The sequence below is a fragment of the Cryptomeria japonica genome, chromosome 5 (assembly GCF_030272615.1).
Source record: "Cryptomeria japonica chromosome 5, Sugi_1.0, whole genome shotgun sequence".
NCBI classification, from domain to species: Eukaryota; Viridiplantae; Streptophyta; class Pinopsida; order Cupressales; family Cupressaceae; genus Cryptomeria; species Cryptomeria japonica.
This window is the reverse complement of record NC_081409.1, coordinates 789618671-789635619: the sequence shown is the minus strand read 5'-3', so window position 1 is coordinate 789635619 and position 16949 is coordinate 789618671. Positions and strand designations below refer to the sequence as shown.

General features: G+C 34.2%; 1 non-coding gene across 1 annotated transcript; it reads right to left on the bottom strand.

The window, feature by feature from the left end:
* Window positions 1-16242: 16242 nt before the first annotated feature.
* On the bottom strand, window positions 16243-16402 carry LOC131876437 (U1 spliceosomal RNA). The gene has a single exon (XR_009372797.1). It is a non-coding gene; the product is annotated as a U1 spliceosomal RNA (small nuclear RNA).
* Window positions 16403-16949: the final 547 nt, after the last annotated feature.

Sequence of the window (16949 nt, the reverse complement as noted above, 5' to 3'; positions counted from 1 at the left end):
ATCTACTAACCTACTATCATGAATAAATTAATTTTCACTTCAAAAGCCTTTAACCCCCTCGGATTCATTTTAATAGCTTCAATCCAAATGTTCCTAATTCCCAATCTTTGACACATTAATTTTTCCTATAGTAATCCCTTCCATTATCAATTATAACAAAAATGATTACAAAATCATTTCCTATAAGCATGTCATGATCACAACCTATTACATATTTTTCATCAAGATACATGATTTCCAATCTACAAATACATCTATCTCATGAATGTTAGAAGAGTCATAATACACCGGTTTGCTCCAAGAATCTATCTATATATGAAAAGATAATAAATCCACATCCAGGCACAAGAGCATCCAATGAATAACATCCGAATGGAAGAAGGAATCAAACCACATGACAATGTGGAACCATAAGGAATCACCCCTTGTGCTAGGAGATGACACAAGATACCACAGACACTCTAGATCTAGCCTCACACCTAACAACCAAAGGATATAACCAAAACATCCTCAAGGAGAAAAACCACATATAAAATACTCCAACACATCACACAACTAAATCAAAGTATAAGACATCACATCGAGAGGCACCACAACAACAAGGTATAAGGAACTAGGATCTACATGTAGGAAAGGGTGTCATCACATGCTATAACCAAAACAATAAGGGATATCCTAGCTAAGGGGAGTTTCCACTCCCTATTCCCAGCATCCATGATACACATGTGGAACCATCTCAGCCTATGATGAAATCAAGGGAGTTTAGTTTATCTGGTTACCAAATCTTCCCAAACCTCATCTCGAGTCTATACTAATGCTTCAGTTTCTTATCTTATTATAGTGAATTACTACTACCCATCCCACCTAAGATTAATTCATTATGATATCACTTGATCAATGCAATAAACTACCAAATAACTATCCCAATAGTCTAGAACTTGGCTCCTTGTGCAAGGAATCCTAGTGGCTCATTCCTCATGACCTTGACAGTCTTATGGAAGCCCACTCTCCCTAATCATGTACCTAGATATTAGAGTAACAACATATGCAAAATAAAGAAAAAGGGCTCACAAATGCAATACACTTGGATAGCCAAGGTTCCAAGCATAATGATAATCAACAATAATACATATCAATGCCAATAACATAGCCTCATAGGCAACATGGAACCGTAAAGCATCCAAGATCTACAAATATCAATATATCCACAAAAGCCCAAATGTAGTAGCGAGGTATCAATCATCTTACTTAACTCATAATATCACAAATAATCAATCATAATCCATAACGCAGCCCTGGATCACCATAGGACACTCAGAAAGCACATAAACAACCTTTGGACTATCAAAATACCAAAACCAAAAGCTCAAGACTGACTCTGAAAGGCAAAAATTGATACAGAAACTAATTAAGCAGTTTGGTACATGTGCTCACTAGAGTAGTGTTATGCCTTGCATACCTAACCCCATCAGTTTCCTTGTCTTGAAAGTATGGGTTCCCGTTTTTTTTTTTTTAGTTTTTTTTTCTTAGTGTTTGCCTTAACATCCTGGACTCTTGAGGTGTTATTTGCTTGGTTTTGAAGTCCTACACTGGAACCCTGGAACCCTGGAGTTTCAAGGTAGGATTTTTGTTTCCTGTTTTGTTCCTCCTTAGAACCCTGGAGTTCTGGAGTCTCGAGGTTAGTTCTTTTGTTTTTTGTTTTGGTCTAGACCCCAGAACCCCAGATCTCTGGAGTCCTGAGGTCTTGCCTTGTTCTTTTTTATTGAAGCTTAGATTTCTTCATGTTTTGTCATTTATTTGTGAACTTCAGAACTCTGGGTCCTTGGAATCCCGAAGTTGTTTAGTTTTTCCATCTTTAAACCCCAGAGCCCTAAGTTGACCTATTTTTTTTTTCTGTTTTCACCCCAGAACCCTGGAGTCCTGAGGTGTATGCTTGTTTTTTTGTTTTTTTTCTGACCTAGGAATCCCAGAACCTTGGAGTTCTGAGGTGTGTTTTTGGTTTTCTTGTTTGTTATCTCAGAAGTCCGGAGCCCCAGATTCTCGAGGTCATGTTTAAGGAAACCATATGGATGATGTATCGAGGGGGTATAAATAGGGTAAATGAACTTTTCTAAGGTAATTTGTGCTCTCAATTTTTTCTAGCCTCCCAGCTTTGCCTCCTGACTTCACACCTTCGTGTTGCCGAGCCTTTGTGGGTTTTATTTCACTAGGTTGGTGGATTTTCTTCCCCATTGTGTTTTCTTGTTTTGATTTTTCTTGTTTCTTAGCATAGATTTTTCATTTTGCATGTTTTTATTTTCCCGCATGCCCTAGGTTTTCGTCATCCTGGAACCTCGGAGTTCCGGGCTTTACAGTCTTTTTTCACCTCAAAATCTGAGAACACTGGAGTTTTGAGGTTGTTTCCGTGTTTAGGTCACAATTTCATCCCGGAACCCTGGAACCCTCTAGTTCCAGGCTTTACTATCTTATTTCACCCCAGAACCCTGAAACCTCAGAGTTCTAAGGTTGTTTCCTTTTCTAGGCTACGGTTTCATCCCGGAACCTCATTGTTCTAGACCATCTTTTGGACCGTTAATCAAACTACTCTAGGACTTTGGAGCTCCGAAAATCTGAATCAGCTTAACCGGTCCACCTCAGAACCCCCGAGTCCCGAGGTGGGTGATATAATTGATATTTTTTACTATATGATAGGCTAATTTGTGGTTCTTTCTTTAAGATCGGAGCAATTAAATGGACCCAACCTCCAACAAGAAAGTCAATGAATTGGATAAACTCCCCGTAACCATGAAGTGTCATTATCAATGGTAGGTTTATGCTTCCAAGCTAGATGATCAGATTAAGGGTACCATGGTCCTCTTTGGGTTTCATGGTCCCATAGGGGCGCCATGGTCCCAAAAAGGACACCAAGTCACACGCTTAGAGTTAGAATAAAATAAAAATGATAACACTAATGCATGATATCATTGTTTCTAGGAATTACCTTGCATGTGAGAGCATAGCACAGGTCATGTATACACCTTTCTTTGGAGTCATATCTCCCACATTCATTAGGATGAGAAGAACTTCCTTTGATAGATTGGATTATATTGAGTATATTGAATGCTAGTGATGAAATATCATGAGCAGATGTTGATGGAAATAATGGAGAGATGGTACCTAGATACATCTAACTTTCATCTTCCTGTTGGAGATATGATGGTCAACTTAGAGGATGTTCCTTTTATCCTAAAACTACCAATGAAAGGGAGGATCATGAGGTATTAGTCACATTGCACACGAGTGGAGGTATGGAAAGATCAAAAATATCATACTGGTAGAGCAACTCCCAAATATTCAAGGGGTCAAATATTCATTTGATGGCTACTACATTTGACATGGGATTGTAGCATTATAAATTGTAATTGGTCCAATGTACAGCTCATTTTTGTGATCCTACTTGGCAGCTCCTCTCCCATTTCTCTTTTTATTGGTCCTTTTTATAGGGGAGGACTAAGACATGGAGTGCCCTTGTCTAGGCAAGGGTTCCCCAAAAACACCCTAGTCCCCCTTAAACAAGCCCCAATTTGAAATGGAGTAGGCCCTTTGTCTCATCGATGGTTTTTAGCCCATGTGACTACACTTGATCAATGGAGGTGAACCTAATTGGTAGTTTACCTAGAGAATCCTATATAAAGACATCTTATTAACACATTTTACATCTAAGACTCCATCCATCAACTACCAAAAGTATTCATGCATCCGCGAAGCATTCATCATCAAGCATCTTCAAATATTCAAGCCTGCATATTCTATCATTCAAGTATTGTGTAGCAAATTTACATTAATCTTCATGCAAGCATGTGTGTGTTATTAGGGATTTTCATGTTCATGTGTTTCTCACACCATTATATTCAACATTTGTGATTATATTCAAAGAGCATTTCATCATCATCAATAATTGTAGATCTAAGGTATATCTCTTTAACATTTATTTTAGTAATGAGATTATTTCATTCAAGGTTAATTCCTAAATTGAGGTTTGACTTAGGCAAACCCCTATCCATAGCATTTTTCCCTCTCTTTTTTGTGTATAGGAAATATGTATAAGAGTTGTACTCATGAATTTCGGTAGTGTCGATAGTGATGAACAAGTTTAGCTTTCAACCACAGAAAATTCAAACAACCAAGGCAGATTTATGCTACCTAGCATTGAAAAATTAGGTTGAACTTCTGGGAACAGGTTCCAAATCTATTCTTTTTCCCGAATCTAGGTATGTTGCATTGTGGGACATCTATAACATTTTGTATTCTTCAAGTTACTTCAAATATCACTCATTTTGCCCTAATTTCATAACTTCATTCCAATTTCAACTAAGAAAGAGAATAACCAACAATAACTAGTGAATCCAATCAAAATATCATCTCTTTCCTCATTTGGATTGAGGAAAGATCTATTGGGTTCAACCCTCTTTCAATGTAATTCTATTAATTAGGTTAGCTAGTGGATTTACTTAGTGAAACCCTATTTCCTAATTTTCACTCAATTACATTTTGGTGAATCTTTCATGCTTATTTCTAATTTTTGGTCTCAAATCTTATTGATAGGAATTTAAACAATAAATCTTGTACTCATAGATCATAGATACATAAATTTAAGTGTTAATTTCCTTAAAATATTAATTTAATTTGCTAAATTTGACTTGTGGGTTGCATAATTTTCACTTATATTTTCAAATCAGATTTTAGGCAATCATAATTTGGAATTTACTAAATCTAATTTATTTTCTATTTCACATATGATTATATTATTTTTTAGTTACATTTATCACAATCACATGTTGAATAATTTGGCTTCTTGCATTTTACATTACTTATTTTCATTCATAGTACTCTTGTATATTGCATCTTTAGGGTTTCAAAGATATTTTCTATTTGCAAATCATATTTCAAATCTTTTATCCATGCTATATGTTTTTTCATGTTGACATGTTTAAGAGCATGCATTACATGTGTAGATCACATAAAGGCTTTTGTAGAGAATGATAATCCTAGAAAGGACATTGACAAAGATAACCCTTGTACCTCTCCTATGGTATCTAATGTGAATTAAGAAAGAGTCAATACTCCCACTAATGATCTCTCCAATGGAGAGAAAGAATTGGAGAGGAATGTGACACCATTCTCTTCTCATGGGAATACTCTAGGATATATACAAACATGTCTGTGTGTGTGTGTGTGTGTGTGTGTGTGTGTGTGTGTGTGTGTGTGTGTGTGTGTGTGTGTCTAATGTTGGTTAATAGCTTTATCTCTCCAAGAATTATAAAATAAATGACTGGACTTTTGCCCAAACACAAAGGAAAACTATTAACAAATAGTTGGTTAAACTATTGATTAGTTTCCCTCTAAATTTTGTTAAATTACAAAATTCCCTTCATATGATCACAGTCTTTAGATTTTTAAATATGTAAATAACTTGGGTATACTTTTAACCAAAATTAGTAAAGGTACTAATATCTACTAATCACCATAGAACATACATTGATAATAGAAAATTGAAAGACTATTTACTTATAGTTTTAAGATCACAACTAGATAATGCAAATATTATCACATATTACAAAGATTCCAAACATAAACCTATAGATAGATTCGCAAATGAAGTGATAGAAAAACTTTGTTTCATAGCCATAGTTACTTTTGTTAGAATGGTAGATAGAATATTTGCTTCTACATAATTTTAACCAACCTTTACCACCTAGAAACCATCAACTTAATAATATTAATTCAAGGTATAAGGGGGTCTTATTATGTTAAGAGATGATAGAGTTAAATAGGGAATGCACCAAAATATTTAGCATGAGAAAATCTTTACTCAACACAAAAGAGATCGTTTGTCCATAGGTTTTTAAGATCTCGATGGTTAGAGTTTCTTGAGCCAAGAGGCTCATTGATGCAATTGAAATTTTTTTCTCTTTGTTTCTTTATTTAAAAGAAGAGAATTTGGAGATTGAGATGAGATTTTGTATGGACTGCATTGTCAAAATGTTGGAAAGGCTAATGAGGTGGTCATTAAGCAAGGTGTGAATGAACTGATCACTTTCCCTTGAGGTTCTCCTATTGTTGTTGTGCCAAGGAAGATAGGATGTGGTGAGTGTGTGTTGATAATATAGTATTGAACCAAATTATAATTAAAGATTAGGTGCCTACTGCTTCAAATTAATGACTTATTTAGTTAATTACAACATGTCAAGTATTTTACAAAGCTAGATTTGAAATCATGGTATCACCAAGTTAAAATTAAAAACAAGATTATTGGAAATCAATGTTTATGACTAAGAAAAGATTGTTTAAGTGACTTATTCTATCATTTGTATTGTGAAATGTTCCAAGTAATATTATGAAGTGGACAAAGAGTTAGTTGGCCTACTTATTGATTACTATGTGGTTGGTTACATGGATGATATCTTGGCCTTTAATAGAATGTATGAGGAACATGTTTTTCATCTTAGGATGATTTAGAATGTAAAAGTGGAACACATTGCCTTTTTTTAATCCTCAGACTGTCAAGATCATGCTCTAATACCAATTGTAATGTGCCTTCTTGGGATATTCAACTTTTTGCCCTAAAACAATAATTCCAACTTGAGATGAGAATTGCAATATATTTATAAATATAAATTTATTATAATATTGAAGACATTTTATTATAATATTCAACTTAAAATTCTAAGAAAATTTCAGAAGATAGAACTTATTTTGACTTTTTGCAATAACTCTCCTTTGGACTATCTTGTGAAGATCAATAAATCATAACATCATTAATATTAGAATCAATACATCATAGCATATTCCTCATAGAAAATCATATTGTGAATTCTTAGAAATACTTGCAAATAGGAATATTAAGGTGGGTCATCTAATATTGTCGAGAGTATGCGAGGGAGGCCATCCTTACAAGTACATGCACCAAGATGGTGTGCAAAAAAGTGGACACCCTCTCAAAAAAAATCTAAAAACTACAAACGTGAATGGGTTATTTTTAAATTTAAATAACCCATTGACGTAAAGGCTCGTATTACCAAGCCTAAATCCAAGCCAAAACACATTCACGTAACTTATAAAAATAAAAAAAATGCATACGGGGTTTTACAAATAAAAAATGTGTATGTATTATGTTTAGTAAGAAAAACATGTACATGTTTTGGTTACATAAAGTTATATTAGTAACATGGACTTATATGCAATTCTTTTTGCATTCCCTTAGTTTTTTCAGTAGGATATATACATAAAATATAACATTTAACTATAAGTTACTATAAATTATATTTTATGTATATATTGTCAGGATGTTTGAGAGTGGTTTAGGATCTCTAGGAGTCATAATGCAGATTCTAGATTTTAGGAGATCTTATAATCTTGTAGACAATAAAATTTCAATAATTAGTGGGCTTATATCATTATTTACTTGCTATCTCTCTATCTCATGATTTGTCTCCCCTAAGCTCTCTGACATAATCAAATTTCAGTAATCACTATGCTCTCTCTCTCTCTCTCTCTCTCTCTCTCTCTCTCTCTCTCTCTTCCTCCATCTCCACACCTATCTCTCTACCTATCACTCCCCCTCTCCCCCATCTCTCTATCTCACTCTCTCCTCTCCTCCAAGATTTAAACCTATCTCTCTCACCCTTCTTTATATCTCCTCTCTCTCTCTCTCTCTCTCTCTCTCTCTCTCTCTCTCTCCATCTCTAGACCCATCTCTCTACCTATCACTCCCCCTCTCCCCCATCTCTCTATCTCACGCTTTCCTCTCCTCCAAGATTTAAACCTATCTCTCTCACCCTTCTTTATATCTCCCCTCTATTCTCTAAATATGTGACTATATATATATATTCTCTATCTCCCTATATATATCCCCTCTCCCTCTCTGCCTCTACTTCTCTACATACCTCTTTCTCTCTACTTTTGTCTTTACCGCTTCCTCCCTCCCTCCTTCCCTATTTATTTTTCTTTATCTGACACTCTTTATCTCCTCTCTCCTATTCTCTCTACCTACCTCTCTTTTCATCCCTTACTACTTTTAACTAGACTAAGGTGCCTAACACCCTAGTATAGTCCTCCTAGGATAGAAAAGAGTTTGGAAACATGAATAGGATGCTAAAATTCCAAAACTAGACATTGTTTGAGTATAGTCAAGAAATCTTAGTGGCAAGAATAGAGAAACACCAAAATAAGACCCAAATGAGAATGAAAATATATGAAAATTCATACGATTTACAACACTAAGTGTAGCACCTATGATTTTGTTTTTGAGAAAAAAGCTAAACCTATATATTTATATTATAATATAAAATAAATACATAATTCAAAGAGTTTGACTCTCACAAGCCAATAGTTCAGCTATTACAAATACCCAGCTAAAATCTTCCCAATAACTACTTGTACCATATGTAAACATACCCCATACATATCTTGATCCCCAAAGTATCCACTAGAGCCTATACTAAATCAAAATGGCTCATGATTGTAACTGGTATACTCAGTTAACAAACTTTGCTGACATTACAAAATGATACTCTGTTTCATACCCGTCCACTACAATGTCTGGCAACAAAATAAATCATTCTTCGATTGCAACTGGAATTGCCTCAATATCCCCATGTCATTCCTCTGGCTCTTCATCCCGATTTGGAGAGTGTGTAGAACTAGCATTCTACCCAGCTTCAATGTCGATAATCTTTAGCCTGATCATGTTCTAAAATAACCAACAGAGCATTAACCTTTTGCTGGATTAGGAGGGCTAAATCTTCACCAAGCACCCTGCCATTACATTGTAGAGCATGCTTAACATGCCTGAAGTTTTGTCACTCCAAGGATTTCTTTATGTTGTCATAAACTGCCATATAGTATGACATCTGCAGGTTCTGGAGGTTCAGGTAGGTTTAGTTGACTCTTGTTAAACCATCACTGATTACCGGCATCACCACTTTATATTAAGCCCTCACAATGTATGTTGACGACTGTCTTTAACTGTGTTAATTGACTTTTAACTGTTTTAAATGCCTATAAATGACAATAAAACTAGTCAAGTTATTAACTGAAATGAGTAGAGGTTCATCCATAAATGCTATGAAGCTGCTTTTAACTGTGACAACGGCTGAATTGTCTTTCTGCAAATTGATCTGCTACTGTGGTGCTTCCTGTCCAAAATGGACCTCCTTGTTGAAGATGGATGATACTCTATTTCAAGGCTTTCTTGATTCCTCATTAAATTGGTATTTTTTATTAGTTGAGACTAGTCAGGTATATGGACTGATTTGGAGTTCCAAATTAGTGATGTTATTGTGAATGGTTGGGGGGTTTATTTTGCCTCACCTTTAAATTGTCCTCGATATTTGACAAATTCGTTATAGCGTTGTTTTCTTCTTCCCCCATGTGCATGCATTCCAGAAAGGAACAATCAGTAACAGGAAGACTCTTATTGCACCTTTACTAAATATGGATCCAAAGCCCCCTCCATCTCAATACTCTTATTGCTCAACATTGAGCTTGAAAATAATATTCCCATACATCAACAAAAAGTCAATAAATTACGTCTAATGTTCAATTGAGTAATGTAGTAATTATTTTAAACTTTAATATATTAAGTGATTTTGAGAAATCTTCAAGCGAATTACAATGGGACATGCTCGGTCTAAAAATGAGGATCTCGGAATTGGATTGTATCACTGAAATTGTAACATACTTGTCAAGGTAAGTATTACTCTGCATCATATTCTTTCTTCCTCCACAACATTATTGATATTCATGGCCAGATTTAAAGAAAAATGTCGGATCAAATTGTTTTTAATTTTTTTTACTCAGGAACAATGCTTTGTGATGCCTCGATTGTTGTGCGGGCTACTCCAATGCCTCGATTGTTGTGCGGGCTACTCCATGTCTTAAAAGGGAGGAGGTTTTTTTTTATTTGTTCATTTTTTATGAAGTTTTTTATATGTTTATATTATTATTATTATTATTATTTTTAGATGAATATTTTTTTTCATGATTGTTTATTAAAGACTACAAATAAACAATTATGAAAAAAAATATTCATCTAAAAAAACAAATAATATAATAATATAAACATATAAAAAAACCAACAATGAGGTATTACAAGGCATCTTTTCCAAGTAAAAAAAATTAAAAACATTTTGATGGGACCGTTTGAGTGGACGGTGATGGCATGAGGGGATGGGGATGGGGATGGGAAGGCATGGTATGGACTGGCTGTTTTGTCAGCTGCGTAGCCATTGCTGAAAGTAACAGGGTTTAAATAGGAGAAAAATATTGATGAGAACAAGTTATTGAAAGAAAATCAGTTCATACAAAGATGAGTAAATGTTAAATGGACATGGAGTAACAGGGAAGAATGGAAACCCAAGGTATGAAGGAACTGAGATGGGAGACAAAATATCAAAGGCATAAAAAATTGGTCTCCACTACTCCAGGATTCATATACAGAGAGGCAGTCTTCCCCGTTGCTGCAGCAATCAAAATCCTCCAAAGCAAGTTTCATCATCATTGTGTAAGTGAAGAAAAGTCGTCGTAAAAGTAGATGGGAAATATAAGGGTGTCATAACCCTTCCGTATGAATAAAAGCACCTGTTCACTAGGTTGAAATCTCTTCTTTTCATTTTTGGGTTGTTAATGTTGTACTTGGCCCCTAATATCTTGCCTGTTGTTTATACTATTTCAGCCTGGCTGTTGATTGTATAGGTATTTTCTTTTCATTTGCAATCAGCTTTGTTGAGCGTCACTTAAAAGTCCCTCTGCAAAGACAGGGCAAGCAGCTTAAAACCCTGTTGCAGACAACTAAAGGGCAATAACATGCTCTGAGAAGAATACAACTTAATTAAATTTAACTGATATGACGAAATCATGATTCTGTTCAGATTATCTAACATAAAATGTTCACAATCTGAAAGAAATGACGGAAAAAACCACAAGAATCATCAAAAACAAATCGTGCACTGAAAACCACTATTAAGTTGAACTTAAAACCGGAATCTATCAATCCCAATATCCATCACCAATTTCTCTAAAATCCAGCAAAGACTAACATAGATTAAGAAAACTCTGGCCACGGTTACCGAAAGGGATTAATGGAAAACTAAGATAAAATGTAACTTAAAACCAAAAGCAATGAAACCCAATACCCATCACCAATTTCTCTAATGAAACCAGATTGATTTGCAAAAAACTAAGAGTGCAACAAGTTTTGCAAATCAAAGAAATTCATTCTTCATCTTGTTTATCATCATCTGAGCTCTAAGACCACAACACCAAAATGCGCTTCAGAAAAACCCTCAAAAGATATTAAGGAAAAGAGAGAAGACAATAGAAATTATGTAGATTTTGCCTCGGAAATAAACACTATCGTCAATCCACAAATCCCCTGGACACTAAGAATGTACAGAGAGCGTACAGGACGGATTACACTTCCCGGAAGTCGACATCAGGCATAGCTAAAGCCAAGCCTTTGGAAAATGAAAAACCCTAACCCTAACTATTGGTACATATATAATTATAAGGACCCTTCCTCCTCGTCGATTTTGGAAATCTTTTTTCATAAACTTTTTTAAAAGACCAATGAGATGGGTGAATATTATTCTACGTTCTTCATATTTGGATTCATATTTATAATGTTACTGAACATTTCAGCAATTGGTTTTTTAACAATCTATTTGTCTATTTATCAGAAAGCTCACATGACTGTAATAGCGCACGCATTGAGCATGGCAAACAAACGCCTCCAGAAAACACACCAAAACCAGACATCACAGAACATGAGGAAATTAACTTTGTTCTATAAAAGTTTATATTTAAATTTTTTATTGTCTTCAAATCTTATATGAGATAATATATATGTAAATGTAATATTTACCAATTACTTTATTAAAATAATATTATTTTAAATAAAAAAGAAATTAAAGAAAATTTAAGTTGGTTAAAGAAAAATTAAATGAAGCTTGCAATAAATTTACATTGCTATTCTCATCTTGAATTGATTTATCGTAATAAAAGGACAAGATATGCAATACGGGAGTCTAATCTGTTGCACTTTGGGTTTTTAATAATTGTACAAGAAAATAATAATAATGTGATATTTATTTTAAAAATAATGTTATAATGATAATATAATTAACAATATTAAAATAAATAAAAATTATAAATCAATTTTTTAATTTAATCTATAATATTATATTTAATAAAGAAATATTAAAAATTGATTTTATTCAAGCTATAAACTAAAATTATATTGTTTGAAATTTATTTGGTATATTAGCAAAATTTTATGTAAAATGTCATTGCCATCGTCATATATAATCTAGGTAAATTTATTACAAGATTTTGACTTATTATTTATCAAAAGTATGCATTGTGTGTCTTGTTTAAACAATCAAAGGACTTCAATTATGTTTATTGTCTTGTTTAAATATTTTTAATTTAATTTTAACTTAAATGATAGAATTATATTCTAAAATTAATTCAAAGTATATTTTACTCCCGGCTTAACCATTGTACCTCATTTTATGCAATTGCTAGTTTTTAATCTTTCTTTAAAATGGCGGCCCTACTTCTTATCTCTCTCTCTCTCTCTCTCTCTCTCTCTCTCTCTCTCTCTCTCTCTCTCTCTCTCTCTCTCTCTCTCTCTCTCTCTCCTTTTCTCCATATCCCATTCCTCCATCTCCATCTTTATCTATACCTTTTATTTATCTCTATCTCGTTACCCCCTCTCTCTCACTCTTCCCCACTCCATATCCCCATCTCTTCCTATTATGAACACAACATATTAAGCCTAATTATCATCTCAATTCATAGGTTTTATTTCACTCCTAATAAGATCTTTGAAGTGGATGCATAGTTGATTTGAAGACATCATTTCTTCATTAAGACCTTTGTTGCACAAACAACATCGCTTGCTAAATGGCCTACCAATTGACCTCATTTAATACACAAGAATATGTAGCTAATAGACCAAAAAATTCCCTAGTTGTCCTTCCCCACCCCTTTTGGAGCACTCATTGTACACCAAGGTACAATTGCTAGTTTTAGGATCTAATGTCAAATTACTTCATCAATTGTCTTCTTTCACTGTCACCACTCAAAAATTTGTATGCTTGTTTCAACGTCAAAACAAAAATGGTAGAAAAAAAAGAAGATAGTTGGCTTGAGGTACCAGACAAGATAAAAACCACCTAACATCAATCAGTAAGCTCCTCATGAAATCTAAACAACAAGCAATCCTTTTATTATTTTCACAAAAAATAGTAACTCGTCAACTTTTTTAGCAAATACGCAGGGACTCTAGCTATATCACATCTCTTATTGTTATTATTATGTTTTATCAATATTATAATAAAATCAAAAAATATTATAAGATAGTGATTTTCACATGGGCAAAGTCATAGATATATCAAGAAGAAAAAACTAGAACACTCATCAACTAGTCATAAGTCTAGAAGAAACGAATCTCCTTATCAACAAGGTTGGTAAGAACAAGACATCAAAGATGTCAATGAAGCCATTTAAAAGGTCTATTATATTGATATAAAGATATTTAAGAACTCCGAAGGCAGAGTGCCAGTCGTAAAGATTACTCTACATTAGAGAAGGAAGGAGAATTTTAGGTATAGTTATTCTGAACAAGATGGAGAAGTTGAGAAGCTTCTTCGATGGATAAAGATCCCCAATTAGAAACATTCCAATTGTCATTTCCTTTGTAGCCAACTTAGCAAGACAATCCACAATTGATTTTCATTTTCAAGGGATATGGACAAAGGAAATAACTTCAACTTGAGGAGTAAGATGCAAAATATGTTTAGCTAAAATTGTTAGCTATCAAGAGGACTCATGGATCATCTCTCTATTTAGAAGAGAAACCATGTTAAGGAGCTTGTTTCATAAATAATATTTTTCCATCCTAATTCACAAGCTTTTCAAGAGCCAAAAGAATAGCACGATTTTCCATAAATGATTGTTGGTATTGATCCCAATAGAAATAAAGAACAACATCAAATAAACCTATCGTTAGCATGGTCAACCCCTTCAAGCCTAGCACCACCTAGATTGCCATAAGCAGTTCACAGCAACTATTTATTTTTTAGAAACTAAAAGGAAACAATTTAATAGAACTACTCACTATTTTAGAAGTTCTTGAGAAGAAATGGGCACAATAAGAGGAGGCACCATCAGAGTGAATCAAGGGTTTTTGAAATACAAAGATCAAAGGGATAGAAACAAGATCATCTATAAAACACTTGGCATTAGCAATCTCCTTAATATAATCTAGAACCTTTAGCCAAGTTTGTTAGGTGAGACTATGATGACCTTGAAAATTCTAACAATTCTACTTAAGCTAAATTTTCTAGCAGATGAAAATAGGATCAAGTTCCTAAGCCACCTTATGATTAGACAGCTTTGCTTCTAGATTTAAATGTGTATTTAGTTTACTTGCATGAACATTTCAAATCACACTTCGTGATCCATCATCAGGATGAGAGTTGTAGAATAGTAGATATATTGCACACCAAGACAAGTCAAAAAGGAGAGGAAAGGGTGGAGGAAAAATAGGTAGCACAAAAGTTCAATGGAGGCAAATGGAAACTAAGGTAAAGAGTAAGAGAAAGGTTAAAAAATGTGAAAAAAAAATGAACAAAAAAAGCTTAATTAAGATTACTAAAGATTAAGAGATTCAAGACAATAAAATAATGATCAAAGTGGAGCAAAAAGATTTAGAGATTAGAAGAAATGACAAGAGGTAGAAAGGATGGAAACAAATAGCTTGAGCTACTCCTTTGTGTGTGGGGTTGGGTGGGAGGCATGGGCCCACTCCATTCACACTTCTTAAGGTGAGCTATTTTTCCCCATGGTCATAGGTCATGTCAGTCATTTAGCCCCTTGGAGATTCAATGTCCTTTTGCTAAGCTAGAAAAACCTCTCTAAAGTTCTTGGTTCATTCCATCTACTTGCTCCCCAATACACTCAAAAATTTTGTTTCAACCACTCCTCTTCTTAACTCTCATGAATGGATAGGTGGTCTATTACCTGTGAAAAAAAGATGTGTATCGACTTCTCGGTACACTGATGTTCAGGTGTGATATTCATAATCATGCTACCCATCTTGCTTCCCATGCCTTGGTCTAGCTTGCCCCAAACCATGTGTTTGTTGGTCCACCACTATCTCAACTAAAGCTAAAATTACTAAAAAATATAAGGTTAAAGAATGAAAAATAAAAATAAAAATAAAACAATAATAGTAAATAAAAGCTAATTTTACTCTTTTCATACTAAATCCTTTCATTTGGCTAATTTTATGACTTGCATATTACAAATGGTTAAGTCATGAAAGATGCATTTCTTGGAGAAGTTTTAGTATGGTTCGACTAGAACTCAAAGGCGTGCCTCATTCATTAATCCATCATGTAAGTAGAATAAGATGGAATTTACTTATGATAGAGAAGAAAATATAATAAATTTAATAAAAAAATTATGATAGAAGAGAAAATATATGATTTATCCATCCTTGAAATACACCAAAGTCAATCTTACCTTGAAAAGATCTTTTAACTATTATAACCCTATTTTGACATGTTCTTTCTAGGTGGAACTTGAAACTCAAGTTTAACATAGATCGAGATCATTAATATGTTTGCCCAGTTTTGAATCTAAGTTTGGTAAACCTTATATGTGATTCATTATCATTAACACAAATCATTAACCCTTTGAAAACGTGTGTCTTATTTCAATTGGGTTTTATTGAGAGAATTCACTTAAAGCATTTGTCAAGTTCTCTTATTTTCATTGCTCGAGTCAAAAAGAGAAATTTTGGGAGGAGTATGCCAATGTTTAAACCATGGAGCGTGTCTGGATTTTGGGAGGTTCATAGTCTTCTCCCTTGGATTTTTCCAGCAAAATAAATGGTTGATTTTGCCAGCAAGATCATTGGCACATTAAGTCCGCTTAGGCCACATTTACAATCTGGTAGTAAAAATCAATCGGTACCAAGACACATCCATTTCCATCAAGACATCCTTAGACATTTCAAATTAAGCATTAACAATCAAGAATCTCATCATTTTCAATTGAAATATTACAATCTTGCTAATAAAAAAAAAAACCATTGCATGACAAACTTGCAACTAAACTGGGAAAGAGAACTGCTACAGTTGCACCGACCAATGGGTTCCAACTAAAATCAGAATGTTTCAGATTAGTTTTGTGCAGGGGCCGCGCGAACGCGAGCCCCCTCTATCACAAATTATGACATGCACTCTCCACAATGGGAGATGCTAGACAGAGCCCCCTTCCAATGTGCAATGAAAGTGCTCTCCCTAGGCCATCGGCTTTCCTGCTAACCGATTGACCCCGCTCAGGTAAGTATGCTTTGTCCTTTCCTCTCTCCTCTTTCTTACACTCCCTCTTCTCCCTTCTTTCCTTCTGTTTTTTTTAAAGATCAGGAAACAAAAAATATCAAATTAAAACTTCCATTTTATAAAGCCGAAGGTTTTTCAAGGCCCAATCAAAGGAAAACAAAACGAGTCAAATTAACCCTATTTTTCGACCCGATCAAAGCAAATTTACAGTTTCTGGTCAAATCTAAAAGTTGAAAATTGTAGCTAGAAGTGGAATTTCGATCATCGAGATTGCAACTTAATTGGAACCTGTATATCCAAGAAAGTTGAGTCTTGTATAGGTACTGCATAGTGAATCCCAAAGTGTCAAGTACATTATATGCAATGCAATATGTGTTCAATATCTTTTCAATGAACCTAATATGGTTATTGTGTAAAGCATGGAACCATGCCAATTGAAAAATTAAAAAAAGGCAGCTGTGAGTCAAGTAGACGAGGCTTCCAACACGCTGAAATTCAAAGTGCCATCAACTAGTGGAGTAGTCGCCTCAAGCTTGACTCCTAATAGAAAGGGAG